Below are 20,502 nucleotides of genomic sequence, written 5' to 3'. Positions count from 1 at the left end.
TTGCAGGCACCTCACAACACAACATCAGCAAGATGCAGGTGATCCAGAACAATGCCCAGGGCTGCACTTAACATTGCCAAAAGAGAGCACATCTAGGGTGCCAGGAAAGAGATCCACTGGATTCCTCTTTGAGAGAGAATCATTTTCAAAACTCTTTCCATCACACACAGATGCCTCTCTGACACAGCCCCACCCTACCTCTCCCAGAAGATCAACAGGCTGCTTCTTCCTAAATTCAAAAATCCAGAGTAGGTGGGGCAAGCTTACCCTTCCCTACTCTGCAAGTCCACTCAAGACTAACGTGTAACTGGTTGCAACAGCGGCTTCATGCCTACAGGTTTAGGGTGCTTTATAAATGTAAAAATAAATAAATATTGGCAAGTCTTTCTAGTTTAAAAAATGCTGGTGTTCAATGTTCTAAGGACGCTAACAACTGGCAGATAAAGCAATGTAAGAACATAAAGAGAAGGTAATATTTGGCAGAGAACACACCATTTTTGCTTATGTGAAGAAGCCAGGATTAAAGCCCAAATCATCCGGTTCAAGGTTGGGCATTTAGAGAGTGGACTGCGTATGTTCCTCCTACTTTTCTATTCTCTCCTTTGTTTCCCCAGTGTGGATGTGGAGGGAAGGTGGCCATGTCCCTGTTGGGGTACAGAAGGAAGGTGGATTCGAGTGGTACACAAAGAAGGGGATCAGACTCAGAGGTTGATAAGAAAGCGTTGGTTTGGTAGAATTGGTCTGAGCCTTTAAGGCATCGGTAGATGGTGGCGCTATGCACAGGTGTATTCAGAGTGGCAAAGTGCCTTTGTTGGAGCAGGTGAAGTAAGGGAATGCATCTTTCTAGGTTGATAAGAGGTTGGGGGAAAACCTGCAGGGCTGTGCTAGAGTGATGGAATGCATCTGTGGTGAAGGTTGGGTGGAAAGTGTACGGTGGTATGTATGCAGGGCTGTTAAGGAAGGCTTGTTATATTCCTGTGAAGGGAGATTGGGGCTATGTGTGCCAGGAGGGTTGGGTGGCAGTTTGGTAATGGTACCACAACAATAACATTTATGAACTGCCTGCTTTTAAAGGATTGCTCTTTATTGATGATTGTGGTGCCTGGCCTGCCTTTCCCCTTTTGTCAGTCTCTGTGTGTATGATCTCATGTCAGAGTGTTTCCCCATCCAGGATTCGTTTAGTGTCAGTTGGGAGTGGACTGCCTGGTTCGTTGGTTGGTGCCATTCGGTCCATTTACTGCTATACTTGCAATGAGAGACGTAGCTGGAATCGAATAAAGAATTAACTTGACATTGATGGCTCCTGAGCGATCCTTAACAAGTATAACATTACACTGGTGACGAGTGAGACAAGGAAGGGCAAGGAAACCAACCAGAAATGCTGTGGCAAGGGGACCAGCCAACTCTGGATCCATAGCTACCTCAAAAGGATGTCCAACCACCCCTAGTAACGTTCGAGCGGCCAGGTAAGAAAGTAATAACCAGCTCAGCTGTGCGTGCAGTGGAAACAGTAGTGTAGCAACAGTGTGGGCAGCTTGCCCCCGCCACTCCCCACACAGCTCCGCAATGCTATAAACCCGGACTGCTAAGAATGGGCTGGAACATTTTTCCCATCTGCTGCTTCGTCAGGAGGGCCCTGGGCTGGGAGAAAATGTCCCAGCTGCTCCTGGAATGCAGTTCGCACACATGGTTTTGTTTCAACTAATGCCCTGCTAATGGGCAGCATTTAAATGGATGCAGCCAACCCATCCCCATATGGGTTCAAGGGAGCTGCTCACCTTCCACAGCTATCACCATCAGGACAAACTACAGGTGAGAAAAAGCCTCTTAACAGTGGCACCGCAATTACTGCTGTAAAACGTTGCTTTTGTTAGCAGTGCCTTTCTTGGGATTGTATTCAATGTGCACAGTGATTGTACATTGTCCCCTACACCCTCGATTTACCTGCCAAATCTCATTGCTACCTATACAATTCAAACGAATAACAGGTCCATTTACAGGACCTTCTGGTGGCGTATATTCCACTTTGGAACTTGTGCAGTTTTGGTGCTACAGTTGTGCTGCGATTGTTTGCCTGTTAGCTTGGGAGGTAGAATGATTTTGAGATGTTTTTTATTATCGTGTTTTGCCCAACAACCCAACCAATTTCTGAGGCAATCTTTTTCCCTTTGGAAGCATCAGAGTTTATCAAATTGTTCTGTTTACATCCTCCAAATATAACTCCAGATTTGATGGCTTACTTTGCCATATTGTATGATTTTAGGCTAAATGATGCTACGTCAGGTGACACTACTCAATAGCACAAATTCAGGGCCCACACTTTCTGTTGAGTTGCCCAGGACCTCCATTCTGACTGTCTATTGATCCCTCAACTGTAGCGTTGCCCAGTTTTATATTGAATTATGCCAAACTGCAGATGGCCATGCACCATGAGCTAGCAATTGACAACACCACTATTTGAAGCATTTGTCTACCCCCACCCCAGAGGTTTTGCTGTAGTTGCGCACATGGCAGCAGGCATTGCAAATAATACAGGGTACCTCTTTTCTCTAAAAGATCTCAGCTCTCCTGAAGTGTCACAGATGAACGTTTGATGTGGAAAGGTTGTATACATGATGCATATATGTCAAATGATGTCTACAAGCAGATGGGTTTATCACAAAGGTTCCTCACGGGTTTATTAAGATGCGTAAATCAGTTTAAGGTGGGATCTGGAACCTTTGGCTTTCTAAATGTTTTTCGAGCACAGATACCATAAGCCCTTGCTAACATAATCAATGGTGAAGGATGCTGGGAATCATAGACTAAAATATCTGAAGGACCGCATTTTGCAGACCCATGGATTAAGAAGCTCTTAAATTGTCCAATGTCAGTTGTGAAATAATTAACCATTCCTGTCTTTTAGGCTCATAAAAAATGTAAAAACATATGTTTAAAAACATTTTGTTTGCATGTGGGTTTGCACGTGAATGTGTTTGTGTGTTTATATGTTGTATACATTTGTGTGTGTATGTGTTTGGGGCAAATATGCAGTTTGTGGCCACTGAGGGCAACACAATGCACAATTTGGGGCAACAGCACCATATCTTGAGACAGACTGCAGGATTTTATTTAGGTACTAGTGTAGGGGTGGACCTTCGATCTCCCTAACCCAAAGTAGGCCCACCTCTTAAGAAGTGAGTTCATGTTTGTCCATAAAGCAAGTTTATTCTAAGAAAACATCCAGGAGTCAAACTAACCAGAGTCTCCTCGAACCACACAAGTTTACACAATTTATTCATTTTGCAACAGTTAAAGCACTCCTACATTTTTCATTGCAAAGTCTCCTATAGATCCCACACTCTCTTGGACACATTTATTTAACTACCATCCACTTTCAACATACATTTACATCATCTCATGTTTACAGCATGCCCCTTCTCAGGATTTTTCTGTAGTGGGTCATGACATTGTTACATGGTTACATATTCGCGCAACAAACATAACCTATTACTGATTCCATCTGGTGAAGGACAATTCAACAATATGAGGAGGGGAAGAAACAAACAGGTGCCCTTTGAACTGACAATCAGTATCTGATCCACCCAGGCGTGCTGGCATCCTCATTTCACACTAATCTAGAAGACTACCAAATCAGCACACATGTCCTCTACCCCATCCTAGCAATTCCTGAGATACTGATCAAAACCCATAAACCATGTGTCAACTCTGCCCTTAAGCATCCCTTCACACCAGGTCTATTACCTGGCCCTAAAACTGACCCTACCAGGTGGCTGGGCTTCCCTGGACAATGAATAACAGGCTACCATGTTCATAAAAGATTACATCTCCTCTCCACAACAGTCCCAAGTTGTAAAAACTCAAGCATGGCCGTAACTAACCAGGTGATGTTATTGTAGTTATCACTGCTTTCCCTCAGCCTGAAACCTCACTCAACCAGCTTTCCTGGTTACACCGGGTTTATCACTCCAGCCCAGGATTCTGGGCCCGCACAATCCCTAGCTATGAGGAGAGTCTTGTCATACAGATTCATGTATTTACCATACACCCCGTGTTCCACAACCGTCCCAGACACATGTCCCTAAATACCCCAGTTTATGTATGTCTTTGCCTGTATGCTCAAGACTGCTGCGTCCCTTCACAGTGGTTTCTCCATGAGCAAATCTCTTTTCTCGCATGTGCACATGAAGCTCCTCAATGCCCATCTTTTAGGTGATACACAACACAGACCTATATTGTTTTCCTATTGCATCAGCAGATTTGACATTTTGTTGCTGCACCCATGTGAATCTAAAATGTATCAACTAAGCACAAAGTAACATTAATAGTAACACTTATCCCATTCTCATTAACTACACTAGAAACATGCTAAATTGTGACATCGCGCCAACATCACTGTCACTGCAGTCACCAATATGGCACACGCAACGTGAACCCCTCTGTCCTATTGAGACCTTTATCGACCAACCCAACACTCTGTACCCTCTGAGCACCATATTATTGACTTCTCCATCCCACACCTTTTTGAGGGGGGATAGCTCAGGGGCAAAGCGTTTGTCTTGGAAGTAAGACAATGCAGCGCAACACAGGTTTGAATCCCAATCCTGCAATAAGAAACCAATCTCTGGTATTAAGTGCATTCTAAAAGAAAAATTACAATAATAATAATAATAATAATATGAAATGGCAGTGGTTCTAGCCTTGGACAGGGTCAGCAGGCAGCTGCTTTCGGTATTTTAGTAGAAGAGCATCGGGCAAGAACAAAAGATAATGAGGAAAAAGACAAGAATTGGCATTAAGATCTTGACTACTAAGCTCATCCAAGATGGTACCTAAGAAAAAAGAGTGCCCAACCAAAGGTAATTTGTAATTCCTGCTTCGTTCTCCATGACCACCCTAAGCTTGTGCAATGCAAGAATTGTCTGAGTCAAAGTTCCATTCTCCAAATCATTAGAAGGTACAAAGGTGCAGCATGAACTCCCAATTTGTTGACACACCCCTCCCTCCATAGCTGTCAGGAGGTTGAGGATGTACCTATTTTGCAGGGCAATGAGCCTCATGGCTCGGAATTCTTCTTTGATTGCAATAAAAGCGGACTCAGACAAATTAATAAACAATAAGAGTATGTAGCAGGTGACCTAGAGCTACTTCGCATTTGTCATAGCTTGAACCCCTGGGGCCAAGAGAGAACAAAAAAACATCTCAGTTCAACTGAACAACCAGTACTGCTCCAGAATGTCCATCAGCGCTTTTGTAGATGTCGAGGATATGTAGTTAGAGCATTTGCTCCTTCTCAATTGTTCTGCTTCTTCACAATCAGGCAAAGTCATTGATTTGTCCATATACGATGACACAGGGGATGCAAGGGGCACAAGGGACAAAGGGGACACATGTGTAGCTTTTGGGCATGAGAACAATCAAGTACCAAATGTTCCTGAGGGATGACAAGAACAGGCACATGCAGAGTAGTGAGACTGCACACACCTCGCTAGGCTGGAAGTAATTGTCTGTACGCAAATTGTCCACATGACCAAACACATCAAGAAGTGCAGATGTACATCAGGCCAGATCTGCAATGCAAAGCGTGTGGCTGCAGTTCCCATTTGTGCCAACAGGCACTGTGCCATCACCCTTAAAACACAGAGCCAAATGTGTGATTAACTGGATCTGAACAGATTTATCTGGCTCCTGGAGTCATGTTAGATATTTTAGATACTTATTCCAGACATTTCCACACTCTTGGTTAATTTGTGCTACCAATTCTTCTGATAATCCCCTCATTCCTCCAGCTTTGCAACTCTTCACCCCTCGATTATTCACAATAACGACCCCTTTTAAATTCAACTGACTCTCTGCTTACAGCGTATATTAGTCTGGTCTTTACGATCTGTGATCAAACATTCCTCATCAACAGGTAGAATGGACACTGTGAGTGATTGCCCTTGTAACAGCTCTCAGACCCTGCACAAGGTTAAATGCACCAGACACAGTGCCTCTGCTAATTCTATCTCATCAGGAATACATAATCTAGGGACACCAGAAGCATGGGGTATAAGAGGGCAGATATAGGAAGACTCTACATATATCTGTCTCCCCACCCTCCTCCTGTGTTGATGCCAAATGTTATCTGCTGCAAAGCCATGTGCATCTATTATTGCATCTGAATGTACATTGTCATCATTTTCCATGAGGTCCGAATCAACACTTCTCAGCAATCTCAATGACACTTCATCAAATCCTATAATACTAGACAAGTTAAAACCGTTCACATTCATATTGTCTGTCACATCTGAACCAAATAACAAGAAACATGATAGAAATATAAAATCAAACATTCTAATATATATTTTAAGTCCAAGGATTCTTCTCTTTATTATTAATAACAGTCTCTGCTTTCCGTTCACTCCCCCATTTTCTACCAGAATGAACTGTGAATCCTCAGGACGTACCTTTATTATTATGTTATTTATTGAGCGTGGACCTAGCTTTGTGAAGCAACAGAGCACTTTACAGAGGTATACACCAATACAGATACTTAAGAGAGCACTGTACAGAGGTAACAACAGAACAGATATACAGCAGGGGTAGGATACAGGGGGGCACAGAGGAGGGGTACAGCTGTACCGGGGGAGGAGCAGGTAGGCGGCATCTAGTGAGGCATGTGGTGTGAGGCCAAACGTAATGGCCTAGGTGTTAATTATGAGCCTGCTCTTGCTACTGTACTTGTGGAGGGGCACCGGTATCCCTTGCATGTCACCGATGTGAATCCAGCTCTTGTTTCCCTTCACAGCAGTTGGAGTCACAAAAATCACTTGGTGTGGCCCACGAAAATGCTGCTTGCGCCAGCATGGAACAAATTATCGGATGGAAACCAGGTCCCCAGAAAATAACTGTGGCTGATGTAGATCTTCAGATTCTTTGCTGTTTTCTCCTGTAGACTATTGATGAGAGAACATAACCTGTGAAGATACAAGTCTGACACTCCTGGTTAGAGCCCTAAGGTGCTCCCTAAACTCCTCACTAAGAATCTCTGCTAACTTCTGTGCATCTGATTCTCTGCATACAGGTGAGAGTGGGGTGTGTAAACTATGCCCAGTCACAATCTCATGTGAACTGAGGTGGTGGTCCTTCCCTAGGTGATTTCTCAAATAAAACACACGCGTGGTTGGTGCAGGATTTCTGTGGACTTAGTTGCTTCACTGGTCCGTGTGCTCTAAAGTCAGGTCCAGACCGGCTGTGACTCTGACTCTGCTTGCTGTCTTCCAGGTGAGTTATAATGTCTTTTCTGTCTTTATTCCATCTCTTTCTTTCCCTCTGTTTTCTCTGTCTTCTCGGCGTCTTGCTCCACTACGCGGTTCCCTAACAATGTCTCTTTTTGTTTTCACAGGGATGGCTGCGATCTCGGAGTTGCCGAAGACCACGGTGAGTTATTGATGCGCGGAGCGCTGTGCTGTTTATTGGTGTTAACAGCTAACCTGTGTTCTCTTCTCCTTGTACAGGTTGTGGTGATGTTCCAGAGTGATGAGCGACCGAAGCGCTGCTTGCCCAGGTAAGTGCTTTGTTAACGCTGACCTTGTTCCTTCTCCCTTGCAGGTTGCGGTGAAACCCGGAGATGAGTGAGGTAAACGAAGCACAGGATGGATTCAAGACAGGTTACTTCACAGGTAAGTGTTCTTGCTCGCTAATGCTGTTCTTGTTCTTCCAGGTATCCGGGTCTAGGGCTTCAGTATCAGGCCGCCGGAGAAGCAGATGAGCAGGAGCTGGACATGGTGAGCGTTACACTGCAGGAGTGCAGAATAACGCAAAGCGTGTTCTGCTGTTTGGGTGTGGTTTAAATAGCCCAGGTAAAGTAGTTCCAGGCCAAGTAGTTCCAGGCTCAGCCACACCCAAAACACTAGACTGCATGGCTTGGTTCTAAAGAACTGAGCTGTGTAATAGGCCTCCAAGTTGGATTAAGGTCCAAACCTGGTGTTGCTTTATTCCTGATAATGAGCTTGGTGCCAAAGGCGCCAGGACTGACTCCATGTATGTTTTTGATGGATTTTTAAAGCCCTTGGGGCCAGTGTGAAGGGCTTTAGCCCCACCGCTGCCAGGGGGCTGTTATACCTGAGGGGGTCAGGGGCATGGATCGTGACATATGTGGTAATATCGCACCAGGTTTCAATTTTATCCGTACTGCTCCAATACTCTTTAAAAGCCCCACCTCTTTTTAATGATGAGCATGATATGTGGTACTTCCCTATGCTCTGTCACTATCTGGCAAGGCACTCAATCTCAAAAACCATCTATCCTGGGTCTTTGGCACCCTCAAACAATTGTTTGTTGGATACATCCCTTAGCAATAAGGTGGAATCGATGCACAAGATTGTGTGCCACTCTCATCAGTGAACCACCCATAATAACCAGTGCTTCTAAGAGCATTGTGACATGCTGCCTGGTGTTATTTCTTGTGACTCAACCGGCCGAAACAAAAATTCAACCAGTATCCGCCATGTCCGATCTCCGTTTCCCGGGACCCAACTCAACACAATCATTATTTCATAAAGGAACAAAGCTGAATGTACAGGCACCCCCCTTGTCGTGTTGTCATTATAGCGTGCATGCAAAATCACTGCCTCTCTTACCAGATACAAACCTGGAGTCGAACATACTATATCTTCCTCTGTGAAGGCGTTCAACATGTGCAACTTACTTAGGGGATCTCTGCCCAAGAGATTCACCAGGTTATCTATACAATAGAACAAAGGAGAAGATGCATTTTGTCTACCAACCTTAAAACATAGATCCTCAGTGTAAAGAACCAACAGAACAGTCCCAGAGAACCCCTGTGTGTCCACTGTTTTGCCTGACAAGGAGATCTCACCATCCTTGATACAAGATTAATAGCCCCTGTATCGACCATAAATGAAAATGTTTGGTCACCTACCTGTACACCTATCTGTGGTTCCTCTTCCAGACTGGTAGTAATCCGACAGGACTGGATACATCAGAGATGCCTATGGGCTGCCCTATTATGGGTACATATTCGCACCAGAGAGCGGGAAAGGATTCCATCCAAAAACACTTGTTCCAGTGCAGCGAGTGACCGTGTTTTTCTAACACTGACCACCAAACGAAAAGCACACCCTGACCCTGCCCATGTAGGGGAACTTCCATCCTTAAGATCCACGTTGACCTCCTTGATGACTGAGATATCCAATCTAACAATAAATTGCTCATGCCTCCACCTTCCTTCTTCTGCAATGTCTGTAGCTGCCAATTCACTTCTTCCTGCTCTTCACTTCTCTGCCTTTGTAACATCTCTTCCCACGCTACCCTCAATGCTTCTTCCAATTTTTTCCACTCCTGCTTTTTCACTGTGAGAGAAATCAGAAGGTGTCTCACCCCCTAGTCCCAGGGATCTGTTATCCAGGTAGCCAGGATAGGGCCATCGCTTTTGGATCCAGTTCCTAGAGGTGAACCAGTGCGGGAGGGTCACCTGGGTGAGGGGTCTTTGGGGAATGAGAGTGGGATACCGGATGGTGAGACACGGTATCCCCTTCCCTGTAACACCTTTACCCCATCCTACCCAGTAGGATTATTTAGGAACTATATGCCCCCTCTTTTACAACACAAACACTTTCTCACTGCCAGCCCGCTCAAAGGGAAAACAGATTAACATTCGAGACGTATACCTAACATCTCCCAATACTATGGTCAGATGAGGACGGGCAATTATCGACAATCACTCACACCTAACTTCCATTACACTTCTCCCCACGGATAAATGGTGCAGCAAAAGATCACAATCTGAGTGAGGCAAAGCACACAAGGAAACAACAGTTTCAAGACGGCAGCTGACCTAGAGGGGAAAGACTGCAAAACCGAAGGGGATCGCAAGAAGGGAAATACCCTTGACCTTTTCGACAAGAAACAATTACTTTCCAGAGACCTCTAGAATAGAAAGCATAAGACCAGGATTGTGCTAAGCTCGAGTGTGCCACCTTGTCCCGGGCTGAAAACGCGGGGAAGGGAAGCCAACGGCTTAAATAGGAATTGCTGCCAGAACCGACGTGTTTATCGTTTTCTGCTGCTCCAACCATGTGGATTGTGTATTGTGGATTGTGGCTTTAAGGAAAACAAGGCTTACCCCCTTTAAAAATCCTTCGTGAGCGCAGAGCGCACGCGGAGCATTGAGCAGAGTATCAGTCTGCATCAGTTTCCACAGTGAGAGGACCTGCTGCCAGAACCAACGTGTTTTATTGTTTTCTGCTGCTCCAACCGTGTGGATTGTGGATTGTGGCTTTAAGTAAAACAAGGCCTACCCCCTTTAAAAACTCTTCGTGAGCATGGAGCGCGCACGGAGCATCGAGCAGAGTATCAGTCTGCATCAGTCCGCAGCAGGCGGCGGGGGCCCCCGCTCGGGATTCAGAGCATCCGACACACGATACCTAGGTAGGCGGCAGACTTTTTTATGACAATATTGTGTGCATTCTGCTGAGCACCTGAACTGAGCATCTTTGACATTTGAATCTACTTTAGGAAAAAGCTTCCTCTGTTTTTCTACTACACGTAGAAAAAGGAGGAAGACCCTGACCAAAGCTGCCTAAGGAGCCATGTGAAAAAAAAAACATGACGCCGAAACAACTGCTTAATTTGAATGTGACTCTCTACGGAAGGTAAGCCCATTGTGGCTTATAATGTACTGAATGCTATGCTGGGAGAAATTGAGCTCCATATTTCATCTGCAACATCCAATTGACTTTTATGGAATATGTAGCCTGCTGCTACGTTGTGCCCCTCAGTGCTTTACATTGTGTGTTGTTCATTATTTGCATTTGCTCAATGAGCCCTGTGTTATCGAAGGCCTTTCCAACATGGCCGACCCCTTCCTCGTGGCTCGAAGTGCCTCCCTGCAGCTGTCCTACATTTGCACCAATCGGGCGAGCTGGCAGGCGAATGCCGGCCCTTCTCCAAGGCTCGATCCTAAGGCTCCTGTTTGGTGACGGTTCTGCGACGAGCCCCCCTCTCATGCCCCATGTTGTTCTCTTGCTCCCCCACCCCCTGCTCATGCCCTGTGTTGCTCTCTTGTCCCCCATCCCTGCTCATGCCCCGTGTTGCTCTCTTGTTCCCCCACCCCCGGCTCATGCCCCGTGTTGTTTTCTTGTTCACCCCACCCCCTCTCATGCCCGTGTTGCTCTCTTGTTCCACCCACCCCCGCTCATGTCCCATGTTGCTCTCGTTTCCCCCACCCCCGCTCATGCACCATGTTGTTCTCTTGTCTCTTGTTCCCCCCACCCCCCCCGCTCATGCCCGGTGTTGCTCTCTTGTTCCCCCCACCCCCCGCTAATGCCCCGTGTTGTTCTCTTGTTCCCCCACCCCCCGCTCATGCCCCGTGTTGCTCTCTTGTTCCCCCTAACCCCCGCTCATGCCCCGTGTTGTTCTCTTGTTCCCCCACCATCCGAGGATGCCCCGTGTTGTCTCCTTGTTCCTTCACCCACCTCAGAATCCCCATGTTCTCGCTGTATCCCCACCTCCTATGCCCTGTGTTGTCTCTGTGTCCCCTACCCACTTGCAGTCAAGATATAGTCCTGTGTCTGTGCCCTCGTGCCCACTCCTCATTGTTCTGTTGGCTCCTTGCCCTTACGTCCATCTGTGTTTGCACCCACTGCCTCCTGCGTCCTTTCAAGTGGTCACCCCATTTGCCCCTGCATCCATTATTGCTTTGTCCCCCCCTGCCACATGTTCATCTTTGTTCCCCCTGGTATCCTTCTGATTCCCCCTCTGGCTCATCTTCCTTTTCCTCTCCCTTCCCCATTCTTCCTCTTGCTCCCCCATCCTTGCCTTTGTCTCCTCTTGTCCCCCTCACCCCACCCTTCCTTGCTCCCCTCCCTCCCCCCTCTGTCTATTCTCCGGGACTACCCCATATTGCGTCAGGCATATTAAGTGTAGCGCCTGCTTCCTGCTTCCATCCTCCCTTGCTCCCCTTTTTTTTTCCTTCTATTTTACAAGCACTTACTCTTATCACTGTCGTTGACCACTGATACAGAGCTTGTCTGTTTCCCCCTCCTCCTTCGTGTTTTCGCCTCCCCTCCCCCTAGCACTACCTTGATTGTTCATTGACCCTTAAGATAGTCACCCGTTTGTTCCTTTCCCCTCCCATTCCCTTCCCTCCCCCACTTCCTCCCCTCCTCCCCCTCCTTTTTGTCATTTTTGCACTGCAACAATTGCGGTCAGGCATAGTAATGCTACTGCTTGTAGTGTCTCCTTTTTTCCTCCCTCACCTCTCTTTTATTTGTTCCATGCACTTGTACTATCAGTTATGATATGATAGTTATTTCTCACATTCTGATTTGCTTCAAGGACCTGTAAGAATGTATTGTATTTTCCCTTGTTTCCCTCCCTCCTTGAAGCGCTTTGAAACACATTGTGTATAGGCGCTATACAAATAAACAATCCATCAATCAATACTCTCACCCCTATACCCACAGCGGGGAGAGCACTTAATCTCGGTGCTCCGCTGGGTCTCCCCTATCCCCCGCTCAAAACCAGCAACATGGAACATATACCGCTAACACTACCAGTATCACCAAATTCACATAAGTATCTAAGACATTCACCGGCATCAGGGAGCAGCTTACTTCCATAGCTGCTCGCGGCCTCGACACTGCCACCGCTGCTCACCCCGCCGGGATCAGTGGGAGGAGCCCTTGTTCCAGCAGAGCAAGCGCGGTCCGTCCCGCCTGCTAACGCCAACCGCCCCATTACCGCCTCAGCGAGTGGCCCGAACTGCGAGTGGATCGGAGGATCCCTCGCAGGGGACCTGAGGGAGGCGGCACAGGCATACAGAAATGACCCAGCGCTTCAACAGGAGTCATGCATCGCTCTCAGCTGAGAGAGTAGAGACACGCAGATTTCTACTGTTCTAATGACGCCAATGGAAACTGCCTCAGCGGCACAAATTCCCCCGGAGGACTCGATCCAGGGTCAGCTTAACAACTACCCCACTGATTCTGATGCAAATCAAGGACTCAATGGTGTATCTCCTAAACTGACCATAATGGCCATGGTACATCCATCGCCTGAGGAGGCACCTTAAAAGAAAAAACCTCTCAGAAAAAACATCAGTCCCTCCTGCCGCATTATTTATTTCTAGCGATGCAATTGTCACGACGACTTCTCAGCCTCCTGTTGAATCACCGTGGCAGACTCTAGATCCAGTACCCGAAGGGAACTCGGACCTAGACCCACCAATGAGACACCTAAACCAAAGTGTTGCTTCAACACTCAACTCAGACTCAGATTCTGATCAACAATCCATTGTGTCGGACATCAGCAATCAAAAAGCCAATTTTCCTATAAATAAGAAAAGAATACAGTACAAAAAAAGAGGCAAGGCCAAATCAAAAATTCCCTCGACGCAAGGAATTACCGACAAAGCAACCACCCAAAAAAAAAAGATTAAAACAACGCAAAAGAAATTAGAGTGAGTAAAAGCATTGGCCCCCAATCATCTACCAAAAAGTGGGGGAATGGGAAAAACACACTACCGAGCCCTCTGCTTTTGAACGCCCTCCTAAACTTTTTTAAGACACAAGGAAAACAGAAATTATCCAATGACTCAGAACCCTCGGATGCGGAAATTATGGAAGCCCTGGAAGAGACCCCCCCACTGTCCAAATGTAGAAAAACACTACCTGCGCAAGAGGCCCACCCTGGTGTGGTCCTGAGAGAAGCAACTCGCTCCCCACACAGACAGGGAAATATTACCAACGTAGAGGCCATCACCCAACTGGAATTGCTGAGACCTGACAATACGAAACAAAGGCAATCAATAGACTCGCAGGTAGGGAAACTATTCCACCGAGAACTGAGGATTTTGGACAGTACCATACAAACGCCACCAACAGACTCCCGGATGCAGCAGCGCGGAATGTCGGACATACTCGACCTACTCCAACCAAAAGTCAATCCACCACAAAGAGGAATGAGTCCACAACCTTGGACAAAAGTCCATCTGCCTACTTCAAACTTTCTGCCAATGTTGCAAGATCACTCAATCGATCCGTTGCCCCAAAGACGTTCCGATACTGGCCCGTGGAATTCCTCCCCAAGGCCATGCAATACACTAGAGGCCGGCAGTACCTCAGTAAGGCGTCGGCACTCAGTCACGAACCCTCACTTCGTAGAGTATAGAGACACACCCCTGAAAAACAGAAGGGTCAGTGAGCTTCCTTCAGCTACGCAAAAAGAATCACCGAACAACAGGAGAGATATGACTACGATCATGTCAGCAATAACAATTGCAATGGCCCCCTTCTGCAAACTTTATGAAACTATAGGCGATGCCTAAAGAGACAATACAGCAACCCTAGCAATCATTCAGTCGAAGCTAACCTTCTTGGAAGGTTTCATAACTGCCATAGATCTGAAATATGACATTGCACAAAGAAAAACGGACATGAATGAGGCAGAGACTGAAAATGCTACAGCTCCCATAAGACAAAATGACGTGTCAGTTGGGCCACCGGAGCAAAAATCAACACAGACGCCTCTGACTAAACGGAATGAGGAAACTGCACCAATATTTCTCAACAAATCCAAATCAGCAACAACTATCACCAAAAAACAACTGAAGACAAACTCAGTCCCTACTCAGAGTACTGGGCACCCACAAGGCCTGGGATAAGAAAAAAGCTCTAATATTGGCAGAAAAGGAGCAAATAGAAACATTGACCCAATTGCCAACACACTCTGGAGTTGACTTGAACACTCTGGAGACTCAGCCGATCAAAACCTCTAGTAACCTTGATCTAGCAAAAACGGAGGTACCGCCTTCTATTGATCTAACTCAGTCACCCAAATCAGCAAGTGAATTTTTGGATTCAAGTCTCTTAACAAATCTGTCCCAGCACCTTGAACTGGAGCCAGCTGTTAATACTCACCATCCGCAGGCAGGAGATAGCGGTCCAAAAGAACTTCAGAAGATCGCTAAGCTCACCAATAAGACAACAGCCCCGCTTCTCGCCCGATGCCAGCCAACGTCTGGCTCCTCTCTGCAACGATCAAGCCAGGACGAATCTTCTGTCACAGCTGCAAGAACATCAGCAGACTCATTGTCAGAAGCATCTGTAAAGCAACTAACCCACGACAGACCGCCTAGCCATCGTCGAACTCCACACAGATCGACAGAAAAAACAGAGGCTGATGTAAACAGGGACAAATCCATCCACCTATTTGAACTAGAGCAGGCCTCAAGCAAAGATAAATATATGGTCCTGAATCACAGAGCAGTGTTGAAAATAACAGCTCCACAACTGGCTTAAGGAAGCTGAAAACTGAAGACTTCAAGTTAATTGAGCCATACCATAGAGATGGCAAGGCCAAAGCCTATCTGCACATTAAGGCAACTGCAATCCAAGACCTGAGTCGGGAGGCTTGAAAAGAGTTAAAACTAGCCGGCTTTCTTCTATCCAAAATGAAAAGCTCATCCTCGTCACTAAAAGAAGGGAAACAAGAAGAACAGTCCATAAACAAGAGAAAACAGGAACCCAGCTCAGCAGACCATTACATCTCCCGAAGAGCCGAATTGAAGGCCCACTTTGTGGAGCTACCAGTTAAGAATAAGGCACTCCGCCCATCAGACCGCTACACCTCTCGAACAGCAGATCTGAAGGCCAATTCGGGGCTCCCTACAGTGAACTACTATCATAAACACTTGCCCGTCTTATCTGAGGTTTTCTGCGCTCGAGATCTGCAAGAAAGAACTAGTTACAGTCCGGACCAACCAACACGTGACAGGCACCGTGGATATCAAAGAAGACAAAGTCTTAGAGATCGCTCTACACAACGAAGAAGATTTGACAGCTATAGAAATCGCAGGCAAGAGTCGCCGAGCAAGACACTCTCAGACACATCGGCTGATGTGAAGTAAGATTCGACTTCAGGAGGCCTGTGGAAGTGGCTAAAAGGAGCTCTGATTCCAAACAGCAGTAGATAGCAATCATCTAACGAAGTCAATGAACCCCATCACCAAAAGGCTCTGAGGCTAGCATCATGGAACATCAGAGGCCACGCCCACCTAACTGACCCCACCAATGAGGATCTTGGGCGATTTGACATTCTCTGTCTCCAAGAGACCTGGCTTCTGGAGAAACCGTCAATGGACGGCTTTGAAATTGAGACCTCCCCGGCGGTCAAAGAATTGTTGGGCCGGCCCTCAGCAGGGCCACTCATTGCTGTTCGGACAGGTCAGAACCTGAAAATCGTTAAGGCGATTGTTAGATCCTATGGGGTCATGGCTATCCTTATCCAATGGAATAATTTCTCCGAAACTACAAGGCTTTGGACATCGACATCCCTCGCAGTTATCACAACGTATTGGAATCCTCAAAGAACGTCGATTACAGATTTCTGCCAAACTATGGCCGAAACTATTGACGCCATTGTAATTGAGTTGAACACCTCGTTCATAATAATATGCGGGGACCTGAATTCAAAGTGTGCTCACCCGAAAGATCGGTCTTCACCGTCCGGCTCCTTGACGCAAACTGAACTTAGAGGACGAGCTTGGATGAACCTGATGTCATCAAGAAATCTACACAATGCCGCCTGGATCAAGGACTGGCCTGCACAAATTCCCACCTGGGAAAGGGGATCATCATCGGCCACCCTGGACTACATCTTTATTTCTAATCCCATGTGCTCAGAAAATGACCGCTTCCTGGTGGTCAAAACAAATGTGAGTGATCACAAAATGTTCTCCATGGCATGGTCTTCCAATTCCCAGGAAACTAAACTCTATCCAGCCTCGGTCGAGTTCAACTGTCAACAAACTTGGCTGTGTTTGACAGCAGCCAGTGTAAGAGCGATGATACAGCAATACGCCACAGCAGAGGATGCATCGATGACACCAAGACCAAATTATATGCCATTCTTGATCAAGTATAAGACCAAACAAAAAGAGAAAAAGGTCCCTCCAATCGTCCACAACCACACCTACGACAAACTAATAGCAGTAAAAAAAAAAAGGCCTTGAGAAAATTAAAAGGCACTGTCAAAGATGAAAATACCAAATTGAGTGGGAAGTGTGGACAAAAGAATTTAAAATTTATAAATCATGGATCAGATTACGAAGGGCAGCATTATACCAACATGACGCCGAAACAATGCTGAGAACCCTCTCGACTAAAAAATCAGCGGACTTCTGGGCCCTTATTAATATTTCTCGAGGTAACCCAGGGTCAGATATGATAAATTCAGTTACCGAATCTGCCTGGGTCGAATTCTTTATAGATCTTTTTGCCAACCCTTCAACTAAAGTGACCCCCTGCTCTGAGACTAATCAGGCCCCCTGGGCTGATCTCTCCTCAAAGCAGACATAAGCTCAGCCATCCAAAAGCTTAAAACATCGAAAGCGCCGGGCCCCGATGGTCTCACCAATACTGACCTAAAAAAATATATAAATGAATGGACAGACTTCATCAGCCTCCTGTTCAAACATTGCAGATCTAGTAGACAGATTGCAGCGTCATGGACGAAAGCAACTGTCATCCCGATCTTTAAAAAAGGAAGCAGGGAAGACCCGGCAAACTACCGCCCCATAGCACTTCTGTACATTATGGGCAAATTGATTGCAACCCTCCTCCTACAACACTTCCGACGCTGGGTGAAAACGGCTCCCGGCACTGACCATTTCCAGCTGGGCTTCAGGAAAAACGGCAGCACCGCGGTGAACATTTTCATACTCAGCATCCTAAAGGCAAAAATAAAACAGGGAGCTCCGACAGTCTACGCCGCATTCATAGACCTCTCACAGGCGTTTGACAAAGTGGACAGAATGCTCTTATGGAAAAAGTTAAAACTGCGTAGCTGCCCTGAAGAAATCCTAAATCCTATAATAGCACTGGACACCAAGACCTCCCTATGTGTCCGTCTGAACAGGCAAGGGACTCTCTCCAAAGAAATTCAAGTAGAAAGAGGAGTCAAACAAGGCTACCCGCTGCCACTGGTTCTTTTCGTAGCGTTCCTTGGAGACTTTAAAGATTAGGAAGCATCTGTTCGTTCCTTTCCCCCGAAGATAGGCAATGCCGAGGTGTCTCGTATTCTTTATGCAGACGACATGATACTTCTTGATCAGACGCCAGTAGGCCTCCAAAGACAACTGGACAATCTGGAAAAATATATAGCTGCTAACAATCTCTGTATAAACAACACCAAGACAAAAATCATGATTTTTGCTAAGAATCGACAGCCCCAGAAAATCGCCAAGACTTGGACAGTGAACAGAACCAGAATTGAAGTTGTTCCTCACTTCAAATATCTTAGAGTCCTCATTGATGGTTCACCACAGGAGGCTAAAATGCAACATCTCTGGGATAAAGCGAAAAACTTGACCTCGCAAATGAGGCTGATCAATCGTAAGTTCGGCAAATTCTCGCTGATTCCAGCTATTAACTTTTACAAAGGTAAAATAGCACCTGCATTAACATACGGTATGGATGCCACTATCACCATGCCACACTCGATCTGGCAGAAACTGGAAGGATACATCTGGAAAACGGTCCTAGGTCTCCCTAACTCGATACCAATTTTGGCAGTGAGAAGAGAGTTGGGACTCCTGTCGCTGGGAGCTACCGTCAGTGTGTCCTCACTGTGCATCTACAGGAAGACTCTTATACAAGATGGCCTTCCGATTTTCAACACCATCAGCAATGAGCTTGTGACAACTAAATGTAAGGTGCTACAGAAGTGGACCACTCAACAAAAAAGTAAACTGGAAGAATTAGCACGCACAACAGATGATTTGATTGCAAACCCAAAGAGAGTGATCCAAAAGCTGAAAAACCAAGACTGGATAATCACAGGTGAGCAAACAGTGGCGATCAAGTTCCTGAAACACCTCCTGCCAACATATAATAAGTTAAAAACACCCCTGGCTTATTGTATAAAATTTCCAGACAAAAAGCTCAGAAGCATCTTTCTAAGAGCATGACTCAATCTGCTGCATACCAGAGAGATCCTGGGGATAAGAAGCCAAGCGAGTTTAACAACATGCAGACTGTGCAAAACACCGGACTCCAAAGAAACAGTTCGACATCTTCTGTTAAATTGCTCCACCCTAAATCTAGAACGCACAGCATTTTTGGCACCCCTCTGGGTAAACTCTGTGCTGGTAGAAGAAGACACATGGTGGTGTCGCCTTATTTCGGGGGAAAAAGCACGATGGGCAGTAGCTACATGCAAACTAATGGAAGTAGCCTTCACAAAAATAAATGCCACCGACCCCAATCACTAACCATCGGCTAACCAAGCGTAAGCCATAGTCGACAGGCAAAGAACAATTCGTGGCCTTACTTTCTACATATGGAGGGGACTACTGTAGATACTTACGGCGTCGAACATTCTACACCTGGCGACAATCTGAACTATAAGCCATGGGGGATTTCCGCTTGTCTGGACTTCCATTTTTCTTCTCCAGGAACAACTTCCGGCTTTCTCTGGTGCATGGACTGTATATGCGCAGCGAGTTTAGGATTGAACAAACATGTTAAATAATGTGTGCATCTGTGACACTTGTCAGATGAAAGTATCTGCAAAGTCTATTTTCTTCTTCTTGTAAAAATCATTTTTCCTTTGATTACACACAAGTAAATAAAACATTTTAAAAAAAAATATCCTGACATATCATTCCTTGAACACTTTTCTTTTGCATAACATTGTTTACCACACTATTTATTATTATTTGATGGTCATAGCTTGCACCCATCTTTAGATTTAGGTTTAGATAGGTGTTTTTCTAACCCAATTGAAGTTCAATAAACACCCTTGAACAGTGATCACTTGTGTATGTCTTACTGTTTGATACCATGCCTTCCTTGCATGTGGTGTCAAGAAGGGGGGTGTGGCTCAATTGAGACAAATTGGGCAACCCTACAATTTCAGAAGATTCATCATAGAGCCTCAGAACCCTCTGTCACCACGAAAAACAATCCTTACGCTTTGATATCTGTAGCAGCAGAGAAGCTACTATCCCTCCAGGGGGAAGAAAGAATGATTCCCACAGACTTAGTCTTGATACCCCCTCCTGGGTGTTATATAAGATTGGCTCCAAAATCTGGCCTGGCCTGGAAGTTCGGTTTGGATGTCCTAGCAGGCGTCATAGATCCCGACTTCCGGGGAGACATAAACATTCTCCTAAAGAACCATAGCGAAATTCCATTTGAAGTACATCGTGGGGACAAAATTGCACAGGGAATTCTTGAAAGGGCTCTATTTCCCTGTTTAATAGAGTGTGAACCAGAAAAAACAGAGAGGTACCTTATGCTTTGGGAAAATTATGATTCATCGATCACAGAGGCAAAAAGGGAAGAAGAACCTAACATCCTTCCCGACCTAACCTTCGGCCAGAAAAATGATCCAGCACTTGCTGAGGCTTTCTTACACGTGATTCCTGAAGGAGAAGGATTAGAGAAGGAAAGTCCTTTTTTCTTCCTAAAACAAGGATTACTGTACAGAAAGGAG

This window comes from Ambystoma mexicanum, chromosome 6p, assembly GCF_040938575.1.
Source record: "Ambystoma mexicanum isolate Mex_15411 chromosome 6p, UKY_AmexF1_1, whole genome shotgun sequence".
Lineage (NCBI taxonomy): Eukaryota > Metazoa > Chordata > Amphibia > Caudata > Ambystomatidae > Ambystoma > Ambystoma mexicanum.
This window is presented reverse-complemented; position numbering follows the sequence as displayed.